This window comes from Echinops telfairi, unplaced genomic scaffold (genome assembly GCF_000313985.2).
Source record: "Echinops telfairi isolate 266 unplaced genomic scaffold, ASM31398v2 ScPeMD7_23;HRSCAF=83, whole genome shotgun sequence".
Taxonomy (NCBI): Eukaryota; Metazoa; Chordata; class Mammalia; order Afrosoricida; family Tenrecidae; genus Echinops; species Echinops telfairi.
The window spans coordinates 54173860-54196197 of NW_022103920.1; the positions used below are offsets into that span (position 1 = coordinate 54173860).

Genomic DNA, 22338 nt, shown 5'->3' on the forward strand with positions numbered 1-22338 from the left:
ACCTGGACAATATCCAACTTTGAATTCAGAGGCCATATCAAAAACAGATTTGATGCATTGAATACTCTGAGGAGTTGTGAGATGGCATGAAGAATATAATAAATAAAGAAGGTAAAGGAGTTTAAAAAGATAAGACAGAGAAGATCTAAGTGAATTTCAGAAGGGACTCTGGTTTTAAACGTAGAGTAGCTAAAGCACATGGAAGAAGCGATGAAGTAAAAAAGCTGAGCAGAAAATTTCGAAGGGCAGCATGAGAAGACAATGTAAATTATACTATTGAAATGTGTAAAGACCTAGAGTTAGAAATTCCAAAAAGAAAAGCATGCTTGGCATTATCTCAAGTGGAAAATAGTGAAGAAAAAAAATTCAGGCCTTGGTTTTTAATATTGTAGGATTCTATGGGAAAAATATTGAATGAGGCAGGAAGCATGAAAAGACTATAGAAGAGAATACACAGAGCCATTGTACCAAAAATAATTGATTAACATTAAGCCATTTCAAGAGTTAGCTTACAAACAAGAACCAATGATATTGAAGGAAGCTGCACTGGAGACATTGGCAAAATACAAGATTCTAGGAATTGACAGAATACCAGTTGAAATTCATTGCGCTGATATAGCATTGGAAACACTCATTAATCTAGGCCAAGAAATTTGGAAGACAATTGTCTGGCCAGCTGACTGGAAGAGATTTTGTGTACATTAAGAAAACATCCTAGCCCAGTCCAGATCAAGTCCATGAGTTCAATATTAGCCCTTAAATCCGATATTAGCCCATGAATTCCTCTTGAGACTCAGACAACACATGAATGATGCCGAATGCAGGAAGATCACCAGCCAGTGGTAGGTCCAGCGGCGGTGGAAGCCTCTCAGGCCTGGTGCTGGTCTCTGCGTGGCTCCTCCAACTCCAGGGGTCTGACTGTCATCAGCGTGGCTCCATGCGTCTTGTCAGCAGGAAGATGAAGCAGAGAGTGTCTCTGGCCTCCAGTGAGTTATTTATCTCCTTTGGGCTTCTGAATGAGGTTATCAAGTTGCAACCTGATTGGCAGGCTAGACTCCACCCCTTCGCAGGTTGACAGCTTATGTAACTTACAGTATTAGCTCCTTTTTTCCCCTCCCTCCCCTACCCTCCCACTCTCGTGAACCCTGATAAATTATAAATAATTGTTATTTTCATCTCTCACACTGTCCGCTGTCTCCCTTCACCCATGTTTCTGTTGTTTGTCCCCCTGGGCGGGGGGTGGAGGGTGGTGTGTGGTGGTGGTAGTGGTGGTGGTGGCTATATGTTGATCATTGCCATCAGTTCCCCCTTTCTCCCCATTCTCCACCCAGGGTCCCCTACCCTCATGGTATCGTTTCTCCCATTACTCTTCCTGAGGGGGTTAGCTGTTCTGGATTCCTTGTGTTAAGAGCTCTTATCTATACCAATATACATGCTCCAGTCTAGCCAGATTTGTAGGTAAAATGGATCATATTAGTGGCCGGGGGGCAGGGGGGCAGGATTACAGAGCTAGAGGAATGTTGCGGGTTTTGTTGGTGTTTTTCCTTTTGACACTTTCGTGAGGTATGTCCAATTGTCTACAGAGGGGCTTTGGGTCTCCACTCAGACCCTCCTCATTCACATCAATATGTTTGTTTGTTTGGGATCTTCTTATGCCTGAGAACTGATCCTGTTGACACCTTGTGATCATACAGGCTCGTGTGCTTCTTCCATGTGGTTGCTTCCCTGCTACATGGCTGCTTGTTTAACTTCAAGCCTTTAAGACCCCAGATGCTGTATCTTGTAATACACGGGTCCCATCAGCTTTCTTCACCATAGTTAATTTTAAAAATAAACAAAGCATGTGTGTGTTGAAAACTATAGAAAACTGAAGTATATAAATGTGTACTCAGGAATGTTTCACATGTAATCTGTTCCCTTTCTTGTTACAATTCACCATTTCCTTTGTAGGTAACGATTTTAAATAATCCCTTTAAAAAGTATGCATAAGCACATTCCCTTAATACAAGAGCACCTTGCTCAGCTAAATGGTCATTTCATGATACCCACCTTCCCAACATGATCGCTGAAGACAGATGTGTGCATAAGCAAATGCGGTGAAGAAAACTGATGGTGCCCCTATCAAAAGATATAGCATCTGGGGTCTTAAAGGCTTGAAGGCAAACAAGCTGCCATCTAGCTCGGAAGCAACAAAACCCACAGAGAAGAAGCACACGAGCCTGTGTGAGCACGAAGTATTGAAGGGATCAGGTAGCAGACACCAAAGAACAAAAACCATCATTGTGTGATCACCTTCCCCACATAAACGCTGAAGACGAATGTGTGCATAAGTAAGTGTGGTGAAGAAGGCTGATGGTGCCCGGCTGTTGAGACCTATAGCGTCTGGGGACTTAAAGGCTTGAACGTAAACAAGTGGCCATCTAGCCCAGAAGCAACAAAGCCCACCTGAAAGCAGCACACCAACATGTGTGATCATGAAGGGCCAAAGGGACCAGGTTTCAAGCACCAAAGGTGTGTGTGTGTGGGGGGGGGGGCGGGGCTGAGTCATATCATCGTAAATGAGGGTAGTGCGTGATGGGGACCCAATGCCCATCTGTAGACACATGGACATCCCTTGCAGAGGGATTCTGGGGAGGAGATGAGTCACTCAGGGTTCAGTGTAGCAATAATGAAACTCACAACCTTCCTCTAGTTCTTAAACGCGTCCTCCCCCCAGCTATCATGATCCCAATTCTACTTTGCAACCCTGGTTAGACCAGAGGATGCACAGTGGTACAGATGGGAACTGGAAACACAGGGAATCTAGGACAGATGAACCTCAGGACTAGCTGTGACAGAGGTGATAGCAGGGGTGTGGGGGGGTGGGGGTAGAAAGGAGGAACCGATCACAAGGATCTACATATAACCTCCTCTATGGGGGATGGGCAACAGAAGGGTGGGTGAAGGGAGACGCAGGGCAGTGTAAGATAAGATATAATAATAATTTATAAATTATTAAGGGTCCATGAGGGAGGGGGGAGCGGGGAGGGAAGGGGAGCGGAAAACGAGAAGCTAATTCCAGGAACCCAAACAGAAAGCAAATTCTGAGAATGATGAGGGCAACAAATGTATAAGTGTGCTTTACACAATTGATTCATGTATGTATTGTGATGAATTGTATGACCCCCAATAAAATGATTAATAAAAAAAAAGATAGCAAAAAATAGGCCTAAGTAAGGCCACAAAAGCAGACACATTGTTGTGAAATGGATTCCAATTCATGGTGAACCTATAGATTCCAGAGCAGGTCTGGGCTCTGTAGGGTTTTCTTGACTGTGATCTCTTGAAGTGCCGCTGGGTGGCTTTGAGGTATCAACCTCTGGCCAGTAGTGAAGTGCATACCTCTTCTTGTACCATCTAAGGAACTCCTCAATAAATGTAAGCTATTAGGTACATAATTACTTACATATGCTCGTTTTGTTTTCCTGTATTAAACAAAGGCAGAATATGAGTTTCTGTATGAACTTTGCATGTCTATGCTGGAGATCACACACAACTTTTGCAATCTGCCCATTCTTCCCAAAGACTCTGAGATGCTTCAGTGAGTTAACAGTGCACATTGTTCTTAAGATCTGTCTTGTTTCAGTCTTCAAATGGACTCCTTTAATAAAAGCCCATTGTCTAAGACCAGTATTTATTACCTCCTCTTACTGCAAAGGACTTGAGAAGTCCTATATGTATCACGGTTGCTTTTGTGCCTACCAATATGTAGGTTTTACAAATAGTACTTATGGAAGAGATAATCAATGGCACTGAATTATACATGTAGAAGTTGTGGAACTGGAGAATGTTTTGTTGTATGTACAGTATAGTTGCCACTGTTAGAAAAAATTTACTTGAATAGCAGTGAGTACAAGAAGAATATGTTCTAGACTTGAATGTGCTGATAATTGTACAACTCTTCTTGATATGATTGAATTGTATGACCTGTGGATGAAGTGCTAATAAAACTGTCAAAAAAACAAATAGTATTTTGTCAGGTGATCAAGTAGGAAGTATTTTTGCCTCACTTTTCCCCTGTATAATGATAAATAATGTTATCAGTGAAAATTTGTCATCTAAATCTCAATACTTTATTTGTTGTTTCTTTTGGTTTTAGATACCACAGTGTCTTTTTAATGGTTTTCACCTTTAAAATAATGAGAACAACTATAGAGTACTGTCTTTTTTGCTTTAAAATAAATGATACATAATCTAGGTTTTTAAAAATTAGGCCATTCTGTCAAATTAGCATATTTACACTCAGTCGAGCAGAAAAATACCAGTGTGTGTATTGAATAGAGAATTCAAATTACGACAATCGATGTTGTGATTGGGATTTAGGTGGAAAGAAGGTGCCTCTGCTCTGTTTTCCTTATTGGAACCAGCATTGACCATTGGCACCTTGTAAAGAAAGAAAGCTCTCTCTCCAAAGAGAGCTTTTCCATTTGAACTCGTTCTGTAAGATTCCCAATGGTATGTTCACTTCCTGTGTTCCCGTTTCTGACACACATACTTGGAACATGAAAACCCCTGAAGGTCAAATGTTACTTAAGTGGTTTCTTAGTAGTAAATAATTATTCCAAGGCAATAAATATCACTGACTCTTACATAATAATTTTTAGAAAGCAAATTGCATGATTATGCTAAAAAATAGTGATAATATTTAATAAATATTTTGACAAAGATTATACCAGTGTACATTTTTTAATAACCTATGAAGTTTATCTTTTTTGCTTATAAAGATATTTGAGTTTAGGAATAATATCAAGATATATATTCTGGTATACAATCTATTGTAATGTAACTAGTGCTTTTCCAGTCTGAACTCTATAGAAAATATAAACTAACGTAGGAAAACATGAATCCCCTCAAAAGTATTGCATTTTCATTTGGTGCAGTTTCTTCAAGCGATTAAGCATTGTGCGAGGAGAAACGTGTATTACTTAGGCTTTTTAGAAGTGTTAACATACCGATTCTGCAGTTTTTAAGGAATACACTTTTTTTAAAAAAGATCTTTCCACATTGGTTCTTTTTATTGTAAAATAAACGGTTTTATTAGGGCGTACTCTAGACATGCCCCAATTCAGTAGTTCAGTCATTGCACAGCCACGACTGCGATCAGTTTCAAAGCGTTTTCTTCCTTCTTGTTCTCCTTGTTGCCTGCTCCCCATTACCTCCTCCCCCACTTCCCCTGCTGTACCCCCAGGAACATTTAATCTAGGTATTGTCTCTACCGAGTCCCCCATCCTGGGTTTCCTATACCAAAAAATGTAGAAAAATACATAAAAGAGAGTCAAGAAGACTACCAACAATAACAAAATATAACAGAGATAAACCCCAGTTTGAAAGAAAACAAGAAATATTAAAAACCACATCAAACTCAAAATGTGTCAAAGGGAGATCAAATAATAAGATTTTAACAGTTTAAGTCAGACTTTTCATTTTAATCTACTATAATCGTCTCTACAGTATTCTCTGTTGATAACCAGGCTGGCCCCATTCTTCGATTATGGTCAGAGGGAAGTCACTGGAGACTTAGCCTATGTATAGTTTCTGTCAATGTATTTTGGCCTTCCATTGTTACCCATAAGGTGCATGAACCTTTAAATCTGTTTTATTATACAACAAAGGAATAAGCCTCCCATCATGAAAAACTGTAGTATTTTTTCATTTTCCATAATACAAATGAAAATGGATAAATGTTTAATTACTGAACCTTTTTATAAAGGCTGACACATCTTTTCTGTGGACAGCAGCTTTTTCTGTTTCCCAGGGAATGCTAATGATTAATCAGAAATGGTCATGCTGATGCACCTGGGGATTACTATATTCTCATGGGTATTGCAGTGTTAATGAGCAGGTATTAAATATCAGGGATAACTGAAAAAAACCTCATTGCCATCTAGATGACTCGTAGCAGCCTTTCAGGACAAAGTGCACTGGTGCTGTGGGTCTCTGAGACAGTAAATCATCACAGGACAGGAAGCCTCGTCCTTCTCCCGAGGAGCAACTGGTCGTTTGAAACTGCTGGTCTTTGCGTTCACAGCCCAGTGCATAACCCACAATACCACCAGGCTCCTTCAGAGAGCCGGGATGGCGAGGGACACACGGTAGCCTCTAATGCCAATATGACCACCTTATTTTTTTAAACATTTTTATTAGCACTTCATCCACATGTCATGCAATTCAGTAACTCAGTCATATCAAGAAGAGGTACAATTATCACCATGTTCAATTCTCGTATATTTTCTTCTTTTTACTCATGGTCATTCATGTAAATTTTTTTCCCCTAATTGTGGCAAAAATATACACAACAAAACATTCTCCTATTCCACAATTTCTACATCTATAATTCAACGCCATTGATTATACTCTTCGTGTTGTACAACCATTTTTGGTATCCTTTTCCAAATTATTCTACCACCTATGACATAAACTCAATGCCCCCTAAGCATAAGGAAACCAGATTTAAAGCGGGACACCATTGACCAGGGGGGGTGTTCTTGATTAAAAATTTGGTCTCTATGGATCAGATAGACCATTCCCTAGCTTGTCGTGCATTCTTTCCAAAAATCGGGACTTTTTTAAAACACCAAAGATCGGGACTGTCCCGCCAAAAGTGGGCCGTCTGGTTACCTTACCTAAGCAACAATTCCTTTCTCCTTCACCCATGGTAACCTTAAAAAGAGTTGGATATGCAAGGGAGTACCCCCAAAACACCAAAAAAAGCTCTGCTGGATGGAGCTATCATAGTATGCATTTTTCCCACCTGGTGAACATTGAGCAACGTTTTCGGAGTTAGTGCATCCAATGGCATTGCCTGGGAAGGTTCTTTCTGGTCACAGTGAATTTTTTTGTAAAAGCAGTTTCACTCAACCCTCATTTTTTGTGATGACTGATTTAAGAGAACAGCATGTGGCTGTGAAATTTAGTTTCCTGCTCAGGAAAAATGCCTCAAAAACTGTTGTGATGTTGAACACAGCTTTCAGGGACAGTGCTACGGGAAAAACTCAAGTGTATGAGTGTTTTTCTCATTTCAAAAAAGATTCTGGACTTCTGTAAACTTCCCGAATGGGTGAAAATGTCAATAAAGTGTGTGCACTTGTGCTCAAAGATCAATGGGGAAGTTATCTGGACTATCTTGGAGCTTGGTTCAGTGAATTTTAATGGAAGATTTGGGAATGAGAAGGGTTGCTGAGAAATTTGTGCCACCGGTTTTGACTGACCAAGAAAAAGAGCTTCAAGTGGAAATATGCCGTGCTTTGAAAGAACAGCTCCAAGGTGACCCTTACTTTTTCCCCAAGGTCATTACTGGTGATGAGACATGGTGCTATTCTTATGACCCCTAAAGCAAACATTAATCAAGCCAGTGGAAGACACCGTTGTCACCTCACCCCCCTAAAAAAACTCATCAAGTGAAATCAAAGATCAAGATGATGCTCATGTGTTGTTTTGATGTGAGGGGGATAGTGCATCTGTAGTTCATTCCACCAGGACAGACTGTTAATCAAGCTTTCTATTTAGAGGTTCTGAAAAGATTAAGTAACAGTGTGCTTGGACAAACATGGCCCAATTTATGGCAGACAGGGGACTGGTTTTGCCACCACAGCTATGCACCTGCTGACGCAGCCATCTCAGTGCACCAGTTTTTGGCAAAAATCAACATGCTTCTCTTGCCCCACACAGTTTACTTAACTGACCTCGCTTCATGCAACTTCTTGTTTCCACATAGGACAGTGATTTGACGATGTAGAAGAGGGGAAGAAAGAAAGGAGGGAGATGAATTTGAAAAAGGTTTTCAAGAATGAAATAGCAGATTTGACAAATGTAATGGAGAGTACTTTGAAGATGATAAGGTTGTTTTGTAAAAAAAAATTAAATATATAGCTTTGTAAAGAAATTCTGTTTTTGTTTTTTGGTACCCCCAGTAGATTATCACAATCAGTTCCAGTGTTCATTCCCTCTCCACGTCCACTGATCGCTCCCCAATTCCCCTCACCCTCCCCACTCCCCAGCCCCCTCTACATCCCAAATAAAGCATCACATCAGTTATTGTCTCGATGCATCCACTCCTTCTGTGCTTCACAAACTGGGAAACCCAATAGAAACAACGAGAAACAAAAAGAAAAAGAAACACCAAGAAGAAAATAATAATTATAATATCAAGATAAAAATACAAATAAAGCATAAGAAAGAAAAGACTACCATCAATATTTAGAAGCTCAGAGAAAAAATTTCTGTTGAGGAATAGGTGAGAAATACTTGAGCCTAGAATAAATCCAGGTTGAATGACCAACTTCTTCGTATCTTTTCTCTGTCGTTTCATGTAATCTTCAGCAGATTCCCCCAAAGTGTAGCTGTGCTAAGAAGGAAGAAGCTGGTGTCATAACCAGAGTTAACAATAGTGCTTAAGAAGGCACTATGCTACACGCTGGGTCTGCAAGTTTACACATGGGTACATGACTGCCTAATGAATGGGTTTTGTGACTTATACTTCTGTGCTCTCCCTGGGGGATCAGAGGCACCACTGTTGTCTTTATTTGTTCCGTCCAGTTTGTATTGATCTTGATAAAACTCAAACCACTGCCATCGATGGCGTCAATGCTGACTCATAGTAACTCTATCGGACAGTAAGGAACTGCCCCTATGAGTTTCTGAGACTGTAACTTTACAAGAGTCGAAAGTCCTGTCTTTCTCCCTCAAAGCATTTGTTGGTTTTGAACTGCTGACCTTGCAGTTAGTAACCCAAATCGAAATTCCTCTATGTTGCTCTCATTAAATCTTTGACACCTTACACTGCCTCCCAATGTAATAGTTCCAGGTATTTTCCAAGTCCTACAACACATATATTTAACATTTTTAAAGTTTTACATAATTTTAGCCATGTGCTATATAGTAATTCAAAATGTGGAATCAGCATACCAACAGGGAACAAATGGCATTCAAAATATGGTTATTGTAAGTGGGTTTACTTACAGTGAGATCTTTCACTGAAGTGTGGGATTTGGGAACCCCATGGGATAATGCAGTAACCTCTGGCTTAGTACCAGCACAGCTGGGGATTCAAGGAGAGTTTGGATACTGGTCTTGGAAGGGGGGGGCCCTACTACAGAGTCCACAGCCCTTAAGAGTCATAACCTTCTCTGGAGAGAGCCAGTTCGGGGGACCTTGAGTCAGAGAGCCTGAGACTAGATACTGTCTTCACTCTTCTCCCTGCCAATGATCTTCTGCCCCACATCCCATTATCCAGTCGACCAGAAGCCAGAGAACAGGCAATCTTTAGACTTGAACAGCTCTGGCCAGCCTCCCTGCTCCATGGAGCAGGGTGATCAGTCAAAGTACAAATAAAAGCTTCCACAAGAATATATGGAAAAAACCTCCCCCCCGGCCCCAATAACCAATTCCCCTTTTATCAGAACCTTTCAGAAATGATAAACCACTCGTATCACTTTGTTAGTAAACTGAGGTGGTAAGGACTATTTTTATAGAGTAAGAAATTTTTTTTTTTCCCTGAAGAAAATCTTGTTTCTGGAAAGGGTCCCTTGATTTATGCCAAAGGTTGGCTATGGATCACTTAAGACATGACACATATCCTGTTGCTCTATCCTGGGTGCTTTGGTTCATTTTGGCCTTTTAAAAATGCTAAGTAGGATGTTTCTGTATTATTGCCGTGTGTTTTCTATTAGTTATCTGGCTTAGAAAGAAAACATGTAAAACTATATTGGCTTTTTTAATACAAAGGATTATACTATTTTTCTTAACTGGGATTTTCAATAGGTATGGGATACAAACTCTTAATTGCCTGTGGGTGGATTTTCAGTGTTCTAGAAACCACTGGGATTGCATTCACAATAGTATTCATGTGCACATGTGTGTTTTTCAAGAGAGTGGGTCATGCTTTTCATCAAATTTTCATAGAGGTCCTTCACTCATAATAGATCAGGAAACATTGGTCCCAAGGAAGTTTAATTCATTTGGAATTTCTATTTCTTCTCATTGCATATTTTAAATGCTACTTTTTCTTTCTTAGGGTCTAGTATGCTTTACAAAATGAATTTCCTGAAATACAAATGTCCTCAGTAACTTATAACTCAAATCATGTGCTGGGCTGATTAGTATGTACTAAATGATACTTGAAATACAAAACAGTGTGATCTTCAAAACAGCGTGATCTTGGTCAAGAATTCCACTGCAAGCTGGATAATCAGATAATTACTGTTCAATGAGAGTATTTCATTTGAAATTGTGAAAGAGAAAAATATTTTACTTAAAGGATAGGTTAGGGAATTTGGGCTAATGAAAACGTTATATATCACCTTTTTCTTATTAAAAAAAAAGTCCAGTGTGATGGTAGGGCAGGAGGAAGGTAAAAAGAAATAGAGGAAAGATCCAGCAAGCAACGTTATGGGTAGAGGTATAAACATAGGTGTGCATATATTTAAATACATTAATTCATAAAAATAGAGGTATTGGCCTATGTACATATATTTATATGTCAATACAATGAGGTAGTAGACGGATTTTGGATCTGTGCTCATACCCTCTCTCAATGCAAGAAAACTTTGCTCTAGAAACCTGGCATTCTGTGATGCTCACCATCCAGGCATGATCACTGAAGACAAAATGAGTGCATAAGCAAATGTGGTGAAGAAAACTGATGGTGCCCAGCTATCAAAAGATAAAGCATCTGGGGTCTTAAAGGGTTGAAGTTAAACAAGCAGACATCTAGCAGAGAAGCATGAAAAGGCACACCAGCTTGTTTCTATGGGATCATAGAAGGTGTCTATGGGATTGGGTAACAAGCACTAGAAGACCCAAAACAAACAAATGAAAACATATTGTTGAAAATGAGGGGGAGGGTAGGAGCAGAGACCCAAAACCCATCTGTAGACTATGGGACATCCCCTTACAGAAGGGTCACAAGGAAGAGATGAGTCAGCCAGGGTGCAGTATAGCACTGATGAAACACACAGTATTCCTCTGGTTCCTTGAGGTTTCCTCACCCCCAGTATCATGACCCCAATCCTGCCTTTCACTTCGGGCTAGACTGGAGCATGTACACAAGTACAGATAAGAGATAAGAGCTCACGACACATAATCCAGGAACCGAAATGGGAGTAGTGATACCAGGAGGGTAGAGGGAAGGTAGGGAGGGGAGGGAGGAAGGGGAAACTGATTGATGGACACAAAACCATAGACCCCCACCCCCTGGGGACAAACAACAGAATCTATGGGGGAAGGGAGACAGCTGTCAGTATAAAATATGAAAAGAATGATCTACCTATAACACCCTCCCAGGGCGATGGACAACAGAAAAGTGGCTAAAGGGAGACATCAGTCAGTGTAAAACATGACAAAATTATAATAATTTATAAATTATCAAGGGTTCATGAGGGACAAAGGGCTGGAGAGGGAGGGGAAAAAATGAGAAGCTGATACCAAGGGCTCAGTAGAAAGAAAATGTTTTGAAAATGATGATGGCAACAAATGTATAAATGTGCTTGACACAATGGATGGTTGTATGGATTGTGATGAATTGTATGAGGCCCCAGTGAAATAATTTTTAAAAAGATGTGAAAATAATTTATAATTTATCAAGGGGTTATGAGGGGGGCGGGGATGGAAGAAAGGAGCTGATACCAAGGGCTCAAATAGAAAGTAAATGTTTAGAAAATGATGGCATATGTACAGATATGATTGATAGAACTGATGTATGGATTGCCATAATAGCTGGCAGAGCCCCAATAAAATGATCTTTCATGAAAAAAAAAATCTCATTAAGTGAAATAAAAAAAAGGTCCAGAAGTTGTATAATATGCTCTGTTGCATAAACTGTGTCATTATTTATTCCTATAAATAAATATCACAAATAGAAAATTATTTAAGACATTTTTATTATATTATTTTACCATAGAACTTTATTCTTTTATGGATGGATGGCTGACTTAAAAAGTTTACTGTGTTTTGATTCTAGCATTATGCATTCCATTGTCTGGCCAGATTTTGTCTTGGGGTGGGGTGGGGTGTAGTGGGAATCTTACTTGATGTTTAAAATCCTGACTAAATACAATATGTTATTTTCTAGCAGCATTTAGAGGGATTTACAGTACACATAAACTATTAATTAGTAGAGCAATATAATTTCTACCTTCTTGTTTACTTTCTAAAACAAGTTAGATTATTAGGGTGAGTTAACCTACTCCTCATGTCAGTGTTTGCATCTTTCTAGCCCTTCCCACCTCCCAAATTGAGTCCTTCAATTTTCATCAAGTCAACACCCTAGTTTTGGTATTCTTGAGGGGCTCAAATTGTGTCTCAGCTTTAGGAAGAAAAAGAAGTCTGCTGGGGTAAGATCAGCATTGCAGCAGGGATGGGGTATGGTTTTCCTGTGAAATTTCTTTTACAATTCTTTGAGTTCTAAGTGTCTGAAATCTAACTAGGTGACCAAAGCAAGGAATTAATTTGTGTTTACACGAATTCTATTCAGAACAATGGAGATGGAACTGGCCTTAGGCATACACAAATCCAGGGCCCTAGTTAGTAGACTAGGACATTTCAACAGAGGCCTCTTTGTTGGCCTCAGTCTCTTTAGAGACAGCTTTCCTTCATGTTGAAAAGGGGTGGGAGATGATGGAAGAAAAAGTGCTCATAGTACAGGTTTATATGACAGTAAGTCAAAAAGTATTGCTAGAAAATCAGATCTATTTACTAGACAAATATATCCTCATGTGAAGCTATTGTTCCTTGACATGTCCTCCATCTAGGTCTATACACTTTGGGAAACATTTTTTCCCTCTCTCTCATCCTTTCTCCAAGAATTCTGATCTCTTTTATGTTCACCATGTCAAATGGACAGTTTTGGCTTCTTTGTGGGACTCCAGCTGTGTTTCTTCTAAATGTTCTTTGAATTTTAGGACGAACAAGATGGGGCAAGATTAAGGCTGTCGGGTGGACCTTGCTATCCTCGAAGACCACGAACATTTTGAACAAACAAATCTGTCTTAGAAAAAGTGCCACCAGATTACTCTTAGGTGCAAGGATGGTGAGGTTTCTTCTCATGTGCCTCAGACATGTTATCTGGAGAGACAAGTCCCTGGAAAAGGACATCATGCTTGTAAAATAGAGGGGCAGAGAAAAGAGGAAGACCCTTGACAAGATGGATGGACACCGTGGTTGCGATAATGGGTTTAAACATAAGAACAATTGTGACGATGGTGCAGCCCTGGGCAGTGTTTTGTTCTGTTATACACAGTGCTGGTCTGAGTTGGAGCTGCAACAACAACAACCACCCTGGGAGACTGAGCAGATTCTTTGTAGTGATGGAAAATGATGCCATTTCCTGTTGTTGTTTTTCTCCCAGATGCAGTTTTCAGTTATCTTAAAACTTCATAATAAACCTCTATGTTCCGCCGGTATCTTTCAGGATAATCAAGATTAATTTTGATGATTTTTTTAATCCCCAAATACAGTCATTATAATCTTCAAAGCTGACCTCTCTGCCTTGATTTTAACTGGCCAAGAAGGTCCTCTTGGAAGCTGATTTTTTTTTTTTTTTGGAAGCTGATGTTTTGATGGGATTTTGCTATCTGGATCCTATTGCTAAATTCGAGACATCCTTGGTTACAGTTCATTCTATGAAATCATCTTCTTTAGTTTCGAGCTTGCTTTGAAAGATCTCTCATCTAGCTGATGCTCACACAACACTGTTGCTACCCACGGAACTGTGTGCTTAAAAATGGAAATGCCAAGTGATGTGGGAGCCCCACTTCAGTAGCTATGTCATTAGTGGTCATTAGTGGCCTTCTTTCACCAGTTTCTGGACTTCGCTGACAGTTTCTTCATTTGTCTAGGTTGATGATCCTGCTTCTCTTCACTCATTTTTTAAGTTTCTCTGACCTCCCTTAAAAATGCTTGTTTTGTCTAAAAACTGTTGTCTTGAAAAGCTTCAGAGATATTGGACGGTATCCACATGAGTTTTGTAAAATATTTCATAGTAGACTTGATCTCAAAATTGCTTTTTTCCCCCAATGGCACAAGAAGTATTATTTTTTAAGAAGGTACCCTAACAAGTCTAAGATAAGTACATTACTGAAACAACTCGTCTGTAGCTATACTCTAAACAGAGATATGTTCAAACATACTTTGTTTGCATTAAGCCCATACGTGTATGAACTGCAATGCGAGTGGCAATATTTTTTACTTATCTTCTTAATATTATAGCTAGCAAACAGTGTAAGAAAGAAACCTCCCTTTCCCCATTTAAGAATATGTAAAAGTCCAGGGAAAGTACTTGATAGACCAAGACCACTCACCATTGCTGCATGGTTGACAGTCTATTCATGGAATGGTGGAGATATTTCACAAAAGAAGATAAATTTTACTATTACCAGAGAAAGAGGATTTGACTGTTGGATTAACGTAAACAACAGATTGCTATCACAGTGAGTTAGTATATATTTATTATCAGAAAATCCCACAGTGGAATTAGTAATAGAATGGTATCTTCTGAGTGCTATAAAGCCAAAATTGAACTGCTTATTCTAACTATAAAAACATTGACAAAATCCTGGAAAATATGAAGCTACTTAATCTCCATGCCTTCTTGATCTTGTTATATGAAGAATGTTAAGTAGATAATACTAAAGAAAATCATCACCCAATATTAATTGTAACAGATGGCTTTTAAGTTACTCACTAAAATTAAACATGAAAGTGAGTGAAAAATAAGTTGCACAGTATACTTTATTCTTTGTACCCATTTGGAAATAATTATTTCCTAGATAGTTTGAGTACAGTGGGCAATCACAGCTCATTTTTCCTAAGTTCTCAGTTGCTTTCGAGTGAATTCTGATTCATGGAGACATGAATGCATGCATGCATTGTATATTCTAACGAACCTCTAGATGGGTTTGAACTCTCTACTTTATGACTAGTAGTAGAAGTTCCCTTTTTTCTTTTCAAAATTACTTAAAGATCTTCACTAGGTAATGAAAAGAACCTAGAGTTATAATTGCTGCAAATTTTATTTTTCCTTCCAAAGTTTGGAAATGATCTAAGGTGAATGTGTTTATTCCCTTAATTCAGCAGTTCTCAACCTTCCTAATGCTGTGACCCTTTAATAGAGTTCCTCATGTTGTGACCCCCAACCATAAATTATTTTTGTTGCTACTTCATAACTATAATTTTGCTACTGTTAAGAATTGGGCTACCCCTGTGAAAGGGTCGTTTGACCCCCAAAGGGGTCGTGACCCACAGGTTGAGAACCAGTGCCTTAATTCCTCTGCTGGGAAAAATAATAACATGTTTTTTTCATTGCAACATTCCAGTTAGGGTTAAGTACAGACATTGCCACCATTCATCTGTCAGTTTATTGTATTGTGGTGATTTGTGTGCTACTTTGATGTTGGAAGGTCGGCTACCAGTATTTCAAGTGCCATTAAAGTTATCCATGGTGGACAGCTTTCCGTAGCACTTCCAGAAGGAAGAGGAGGTCTACTTATGAAAAATTAGCACTGAAACCCTGTGAACAGCAACGAAACACTGTCGGACGTAGTGCCAAATGAGGCCTCAGGTTGGAAAGCACTCAGAATACGACTGGGGAAAGCTACCACCTCAAACCAGGGTCATCTTTAAGACTTGGGTAGTGCAATGCTTTGGGGAGCTTCATTTGCTGACAGGGCACAACTAAAATGAGAAGAAACACCTGGAAACATCCATTATTAATTGCAATGTGGAATGCACAAAGCATGAATATAAGAAAATTGAAAGTCAGCAAGAATGGATGGAAAATGCATGAAGACTGACATCCCAGGCATCACTGAGTAGTTTAAATGGACTGGTGTTGGCTATTTTTAATCAGATAATCATATAGTCTCTACCATGCAAATACAGAAAGGACATGGAATAAGTGATGTTGGGAACAATAAATTGAAGAGGAATGGTGTCACATTCATCATCATCAAGAATATTTTAAGATCTATCCTGAAGTGATAGGATAATATCCATGTGCCTACAAGGAAGACAAGTTAATAAGATTCTCATTCCAATTTGCACAGCAATGACTAATGCCAAAGCAGAGGAAATGGAATCTTTTAAACTGAATTTTGCAGTCTGAAATTGATCATATATGCACTAAAGATGTGTTGATAATTACAGGTATTTGGAATATGAAAGTGGGGAAGAAAGAGGAAGGGTTTCTAGTTGGAAATAATGGCCTTGGCTCAGTTGGCATAACATAGTTCACAAAGTCAATGTTCTACATCCCACTTTGGTGAGTAGTGCCTTAAAAAGCACAGGAGCAGCTGTTGGGCTCACCCGTCTAGAGCAATGGCACTCAACCTGTGGGTCACAACCCCTTTGGGGCTCGAACGACCCTTTCACAGGGGTTGCCTGATTCATAACAGTAGTGAAATTACAGTTATGAAGTAGCAACAAAAATAATGTTATGGTTGGGGGTCACCACACATGAGGAGCTGTATGAAAGGGTCACGGCATTAGGAAGGTTGAGAACCACTGGTCTGGAGCAAAGAAGAGTGAAGAAATTCAGAGACCCATGGAGACAATTAGTCCGATGAGAGAATGCACCACACGAACATCGGTCTCCATGACTCTGAGAATAGGAAAGTTGGATGGTGCCCAGCTATCAATATCAACTGTTGTGAAAGGGATCACAGTAGAAGGTCCTGGAGAGAGTAAGAGAAAACTATAGGCCAAAACTAGAAATTATAAAGAGACAAGGCTTCTGGGTTGGATAAGACTGGTGGAACTCTGACACTAGGACTATTAGTCTCTCTTCGGGTCAGGAAATAAACTCACTCCCATGGCTCATGGGGAACCTGTAATAGAACAAGGGAGTACTGTGAAGTTTAAAATCTGGAAAAGTGTACATCAAAGTTGAATCCTTTCACCATATTTGTTCATTCTGTATGCTGAGCAAATATTCTGAGACGCTGCACTGTCTGAAAAATCACTTGGCCTAAGAATCGGTGGAAGTCTATCAACTTGCAATAAGCAGATGATACAACTTGTTTGCTGGAAGTGAAGGGACTTGAAACACCGATGAAGGTCAAAGATTGCAGCTCTCATTATGGATTACACCTCAACATAAAGGGAACAAAAATCACCATAACTAGTCCAATAAACAACACTAAAAGTGGAAAGAAATGGAAATTGTCAAGAATTTAATTTTACTTGCGTTGATGATCAATGTCCAAAAAGTAGCTTTCAGGAAATCACTTGAAATATTGAACTGGGCAAATCTGCTGCAAAAAGATCTCTTTAAAGTGTTTAAAAAAGTGAGAATGTCACTTTGACACAAGTCACTTGGTCAGTCACCTCATTTGCGTGTGAAACTAGACAGTAAAGAAATACGACAGAAGAATCGATATCTCTGAATTATAATGTTGGGGAAGAATGTGGACTGTGCCGTTGATTCCCGGAGGAGTGAACAAATCTGTGTTGGAAGTACGGCCAGAATACTCCTCGGTGGTGAGGAGGATGAGATTTCTTCTCCTGTACTTTGGACATGCCACCAGGAGGGCCCCATTGCCTGGTGGGATTCAAATACTGTAACAACTGTTTGCTGCCCCGATGGTCTTCTATGAAAATAGATATACCAAAAATAGTTTATTATTTCATACAATTAATAGTTAAATAAGAACAATGAGAGAGGTACATAAAACTAGATTGTTATAGGAGTTTTAAAATATTAAGGAAACATTAAATAATACCTGATGAAAACAATGAAACTAAGGTATTCTTAAATTGCTCCATGATTGGTGCCTTCACTTGTGATACTCTTCACTTTTGTCTGAGCATCATCGGCTGTGAGATTTATCCTTAGCCGTGTTTTCACTGGAGGCGTAGGTTCCCTTTCCTCTAGAGGGAGGCCAATTAGACAGTAGTCCATTGTGTTTGATAGATTAGAAACAGGAGACCTCTCTTCAATGAACATACCATGTTCATCTTTGAAAAACTTCTGTTTCTGATGAACTTACAGCGATTGGTCTTTATTTTTAGCTCTTTGAACAGTTTCAGGAATTGCATAATTCACTCATAATATCTCGTGGGAATTTGGGGCATAACACAAAGCTGAAACTAGTGACAATGGTTGTTTGGTGTTCTTTTTCCTTTATGTTATTTGTTTACACAAGCAACAAATGCAATGGAATAAAACTGTAGTATTTCATTAAAATTATAATAGGTTTTATGAGGGAATACATAAATATTACAAGTTTAGTTATAATTTTTGTATGCAATGAACATTACTACCCCGTTTCCCTGAAAATAAGACAGTATCTTATATTAAGTTTTGGTCCCAAAGATGCGCTAGGTTTTATTTGCAGGGGATGTATTATTTTTCCATGAAGAAGGATATGGTACACATTTATTGTTGAACAATAAAAAAGGAAATTTATTACCTGTATACAGTATTGTAGTAGTTGTCATCACCAACCAGCATAACCAGACAAACTGAATCCAACAGTATCAAGAATTTCTTGTTACTACCATTATTTCCATGTACAACAATCTATGGTACATTTACTCATTTATTCAATGACAGTCATGTCATCATCTTCTGGAACATCATCATAACACCCAACCCTGAATTTCCTGGTGAATTTCTTGTGACTCCATTTCTTATAGAATCAGTGGACCAAATCTCTCATGTTTAGCAATAGCACTGTCCTTAAACGAGTACTTTTTGTCAAGGAAGCCTGCTCGTAGTGCATTTGCAATGCAACTGCCAGTGTTTTTCTCCCGTGAATTCTTCGCCCAAGTCACAACCTCTTGCAGTTTAGGTTTCACAAAGTTTCCATGCTGATTTCTCTCCATTCTATTTTCAATGTAGTCATTAATTTCCATGCGCAAATTGTCCTTGAATGGCTTGTTTATTGCAATATCAAGAGTCTGGAGATAAGCCATTATTCCTGCAGGAATCATTATTTGATCTGTTTTTCTTTCGTGAAGAAATGCTTCATGTCTTTAGCACAGTAAGTGCTAGCTGCATCCCTGACTAGCAGACCTCTTTGGCTCCCTCGCATAACAAGCAGCAGCATTAAATCGACCCACTTCCTTATAACTGCTTGTGTGGCCCAGGCTTTTTCAGTTTCAAGAATAAAAATGCCCAAAACATGTTCAATATTTTCCTTCCTGCCCTTATAAATGATTAAAGGTGGGATTTTAGTGCCCTCCAGACGAATTACCAAAATACAGGAAACACGTGCACTTTCATAAGCAGTGGAGGGAATGTACACTGAGGAGGCACCGTGCTGTTCAATTGTTTGAGATGATTGGCCCATAAACACTGCAGTTTCATCCATAGCAATCATGTTGGAAAGACTGTATTTAGAGAAGTCAGCATCATCAATAAAGGACTTGAATGCAAGTGCTCGCTTAATAACTTGAGCATCTTCCAGCCTAAACAATGCTGTGGATCTTCTAAAGACAGTTCACTTCACTGAAGGAAATTATCCAGCCAGGGCTGTGATGCCTTGAAGTCTTCTGTGGCTATGTCAAACTGTGGTGCCATTGCAAGGGCAAATTCTTGAATCTGAGCCCTGTTCACAACCAAAGCCTTTGCTCTCCTGTCAACAACCCATTCACAGATCAGGTCTTCCAGCTCGGAAAATAATGGTGGCCGACCTGATCCACACTTGCGCTTTTTAGCATTTCCCTTGTCCACTTGTTCAATGAGGTTACCATACTCTGCTTACCATTTTTGGACCAATCGGATACTCAACATCTTCTCTTTGCAGAAAGCAGTAAGATTTTGGCCCCAAGAGTCTTCCACGATTCCTTTCTTGTACTCCATGGAGTAGCCTTTTCTTTTTGTGCTCATGTCTAGGGGTTAAAAAAAATGACACTGGGATATCAGGGTGGGGGGAGGGAAATCACTTCAAATGACACAGGAGGATGAGAGGGAGGAATCAAAATGACACAGGAGAATCAGAGGGGGGGATTACCATTTTGTAACCCCTTCTGATCCTCTTGTGTCATTTTAAGTGATACCCCAGTGCCATTTTATGTGATCTCCCTCCTGCCACCCCTGTGCCAGTGAACACCTTCACCAGACATCCCCCGCCCCATCCCTTTATTAGACATTTTCCCCCCTACCTCAGTCACCCCTATGTGTCCACACAATGTGCCTGACTCCTGCCCTGCAGGACTCACTGTCTAATTGTGAGTCAGCCAGACTCCAGTCTCCCTCAGGGCAGAGCGAGCAGCAGGGGCAGCTTGTCCTGGCGGCTGCGCTGTGGCCAACAGTGAGCTGCAGGGCGGCGCCCACCGCTATGGTCCAGAGTTACTGTAGCTTCGTGGGGGTGGGGGGGTGCCTTATTATTGGGGAGGTCTTATTCTTATTTTCGGGGGGATGCCTTATATTTCAGCGAGAAGCAAAACTGTAAGTAGGTCTTATTTTCAGGGGATGTCTTGCTTTCGGTGAAACATGGTATGGGTACTTAGAATACTCTTTGTGCAGATTGATGTTAAAAAAGAGTAAGGAATGTAAATTTGTGATTTCCACATTGGGCAGCTGATTGAACTCTGATTGCAAGTGCCATTTTAACAGCCTGTTCATTGAACTCAGCAAAAAATTAGGTATGATTCTACCAAACTGGTATGAACTGACTGAATCCCACCACTGGACCTGCCCTTGAAGGACTTGAAGGACATTATGCTTGGCAAAGTGGAGGGTCCGCAACAAAGAGGAAGATCCTCAACGGGATAGACTGACCGTGGCTGCATAGGGGGGGCGGGTGTGTGTGTGTGTGTGTGTGGCTCCAACACTGGAATGACTGTGAGGATGGTACAGAACTGTGCAGGGTTTCCTTCTGCTACACAGAGCGACTCATTGGCCCGTAACAGCAACAGCAAGCACAAGGAATAAAGATGAAAAAATCTATACAGTATATATTTTTTAACTTTGATTATTTTAAGCTTAATTTATTCCAGAGCCATGAGTTTTTGCTTCTTCAGTTTCTTCTGGGAAATCTTTTTCTTCTGTGCAACCTCCTCTTCTGGTTTGGAAATGATCTGTTCCTTCTCAGTCAGGATCATGTCAGTGTGGCAGGGGGAGCTCATGTATGGATTAATCCGACCATGAGCTCTATGAGTCCGGTGGTGCATCTTGGGGGCTTTGTTCACCTGGATGTGCTCAATGACCAGATAATCCACATCTAAACCCTTCAGGTCAGCATGACTCTGCATTTTTAAGCATGTGAAGCAAAAATTCAGCACTCTTTTTGGGCCATCGACCCTGGGTCCAACCCCACTGTTTGGCCTGGGCACACCTACCAATGCCACCATTGTAGCGTCGGAAAAGCAGACCCTGCTTCTGCAGAGTGACGTCTTTCAGGTATTTGGTGGCTTTCCGTATATGCCTGTCTTTGATGGCTTGGGCAGTTTCACGGGTGTTCTTGAAGTGGATCTGGAGGTTCAACCCTCTTGATTTGCAGGATTTTGTAGGGTTTTCTGGGTCAAGTGAGTAGTGAACCATTTTGGCAGGTCACCTCAGGCCACTACAGTTAGAGAGAGAGGGAAAATATTTTTTTACAATCCCAGTTTTAACATAGCAATTTATTTTGTCAACATTTTAGTATCATTTGCCCGTAACAGCAATAGATACATTGCCCATAGATACATTAAGCGACACATTAACAGTACTATCCATTTAAAAAAGCAGTCACCAATAGATAGAAGCTGTGAAGCCATTTCTTTACCTTTAGTTAGCATGAAATTTGAATGGATAATACTGTATCTGTTTCCCCATTTTGATCTAACCCCTGTGGATAAATTTATCCCACTCTTAGTTTATTTAGTTTTAGTAACTATTCTTCAACCCTTCTTCCTTTCCAAGCAATGACAGATTAGGATAAACATTTTAAAGAATTATCTCATTAAAAATGTCAAAAATCTAAGGGAGACAACGGTCAGTGTAAGACTTGAAAAAATATTAATAATTTATAAATTATCAAGGGTTTGTGAGAGAGGGAGTGTGGGAGGTGGACGAGAAAAAATGAGGAGCTGATACCAAGGGCTCAAGTAGAAAGAAAATGTTTTGAGAATGATGATGGCAGCAAATGTACAAATGTGCTTGACACAATAGATATATATGTAGGTATTGTGTTAAGAGCTGTATGAGCCCCAATAAAATGATCTTAAAAAAAATGTCCAACATTGGGCCTCCACTGAAGTACTCCCTCAACACAAGAATACTTTCTTCTAGTAAACTGGCATTCTATGATGCTCACCTTCCCGACACAACCGCTGAAGACAAAGCGGGTGAATAAGCAAATGTGGTGAAGAAAGCTGATGGTG

At 39.8% G+C, this 22338-nt stretch overlaps 1 protein-coding gene and 1 pseudogene across 13 annotated transcripts in view; one reads left to right on the plus strand and one right to left on the minus strand.

Moving 5' to 3' along the window:
• Positions 1–22338, plus strand: part of ADAM22 (ADAM metallopeptidase domain 22) — a 278417-nt gene that overhangs the window by 95195 nt on the left and 160884 nt on the right. The gene's annotated exons all lie outside the window — the stretch shown is intronic.
• Positions 20965–21517, minus strand: LOC115869216 (annotated as a pseudogene).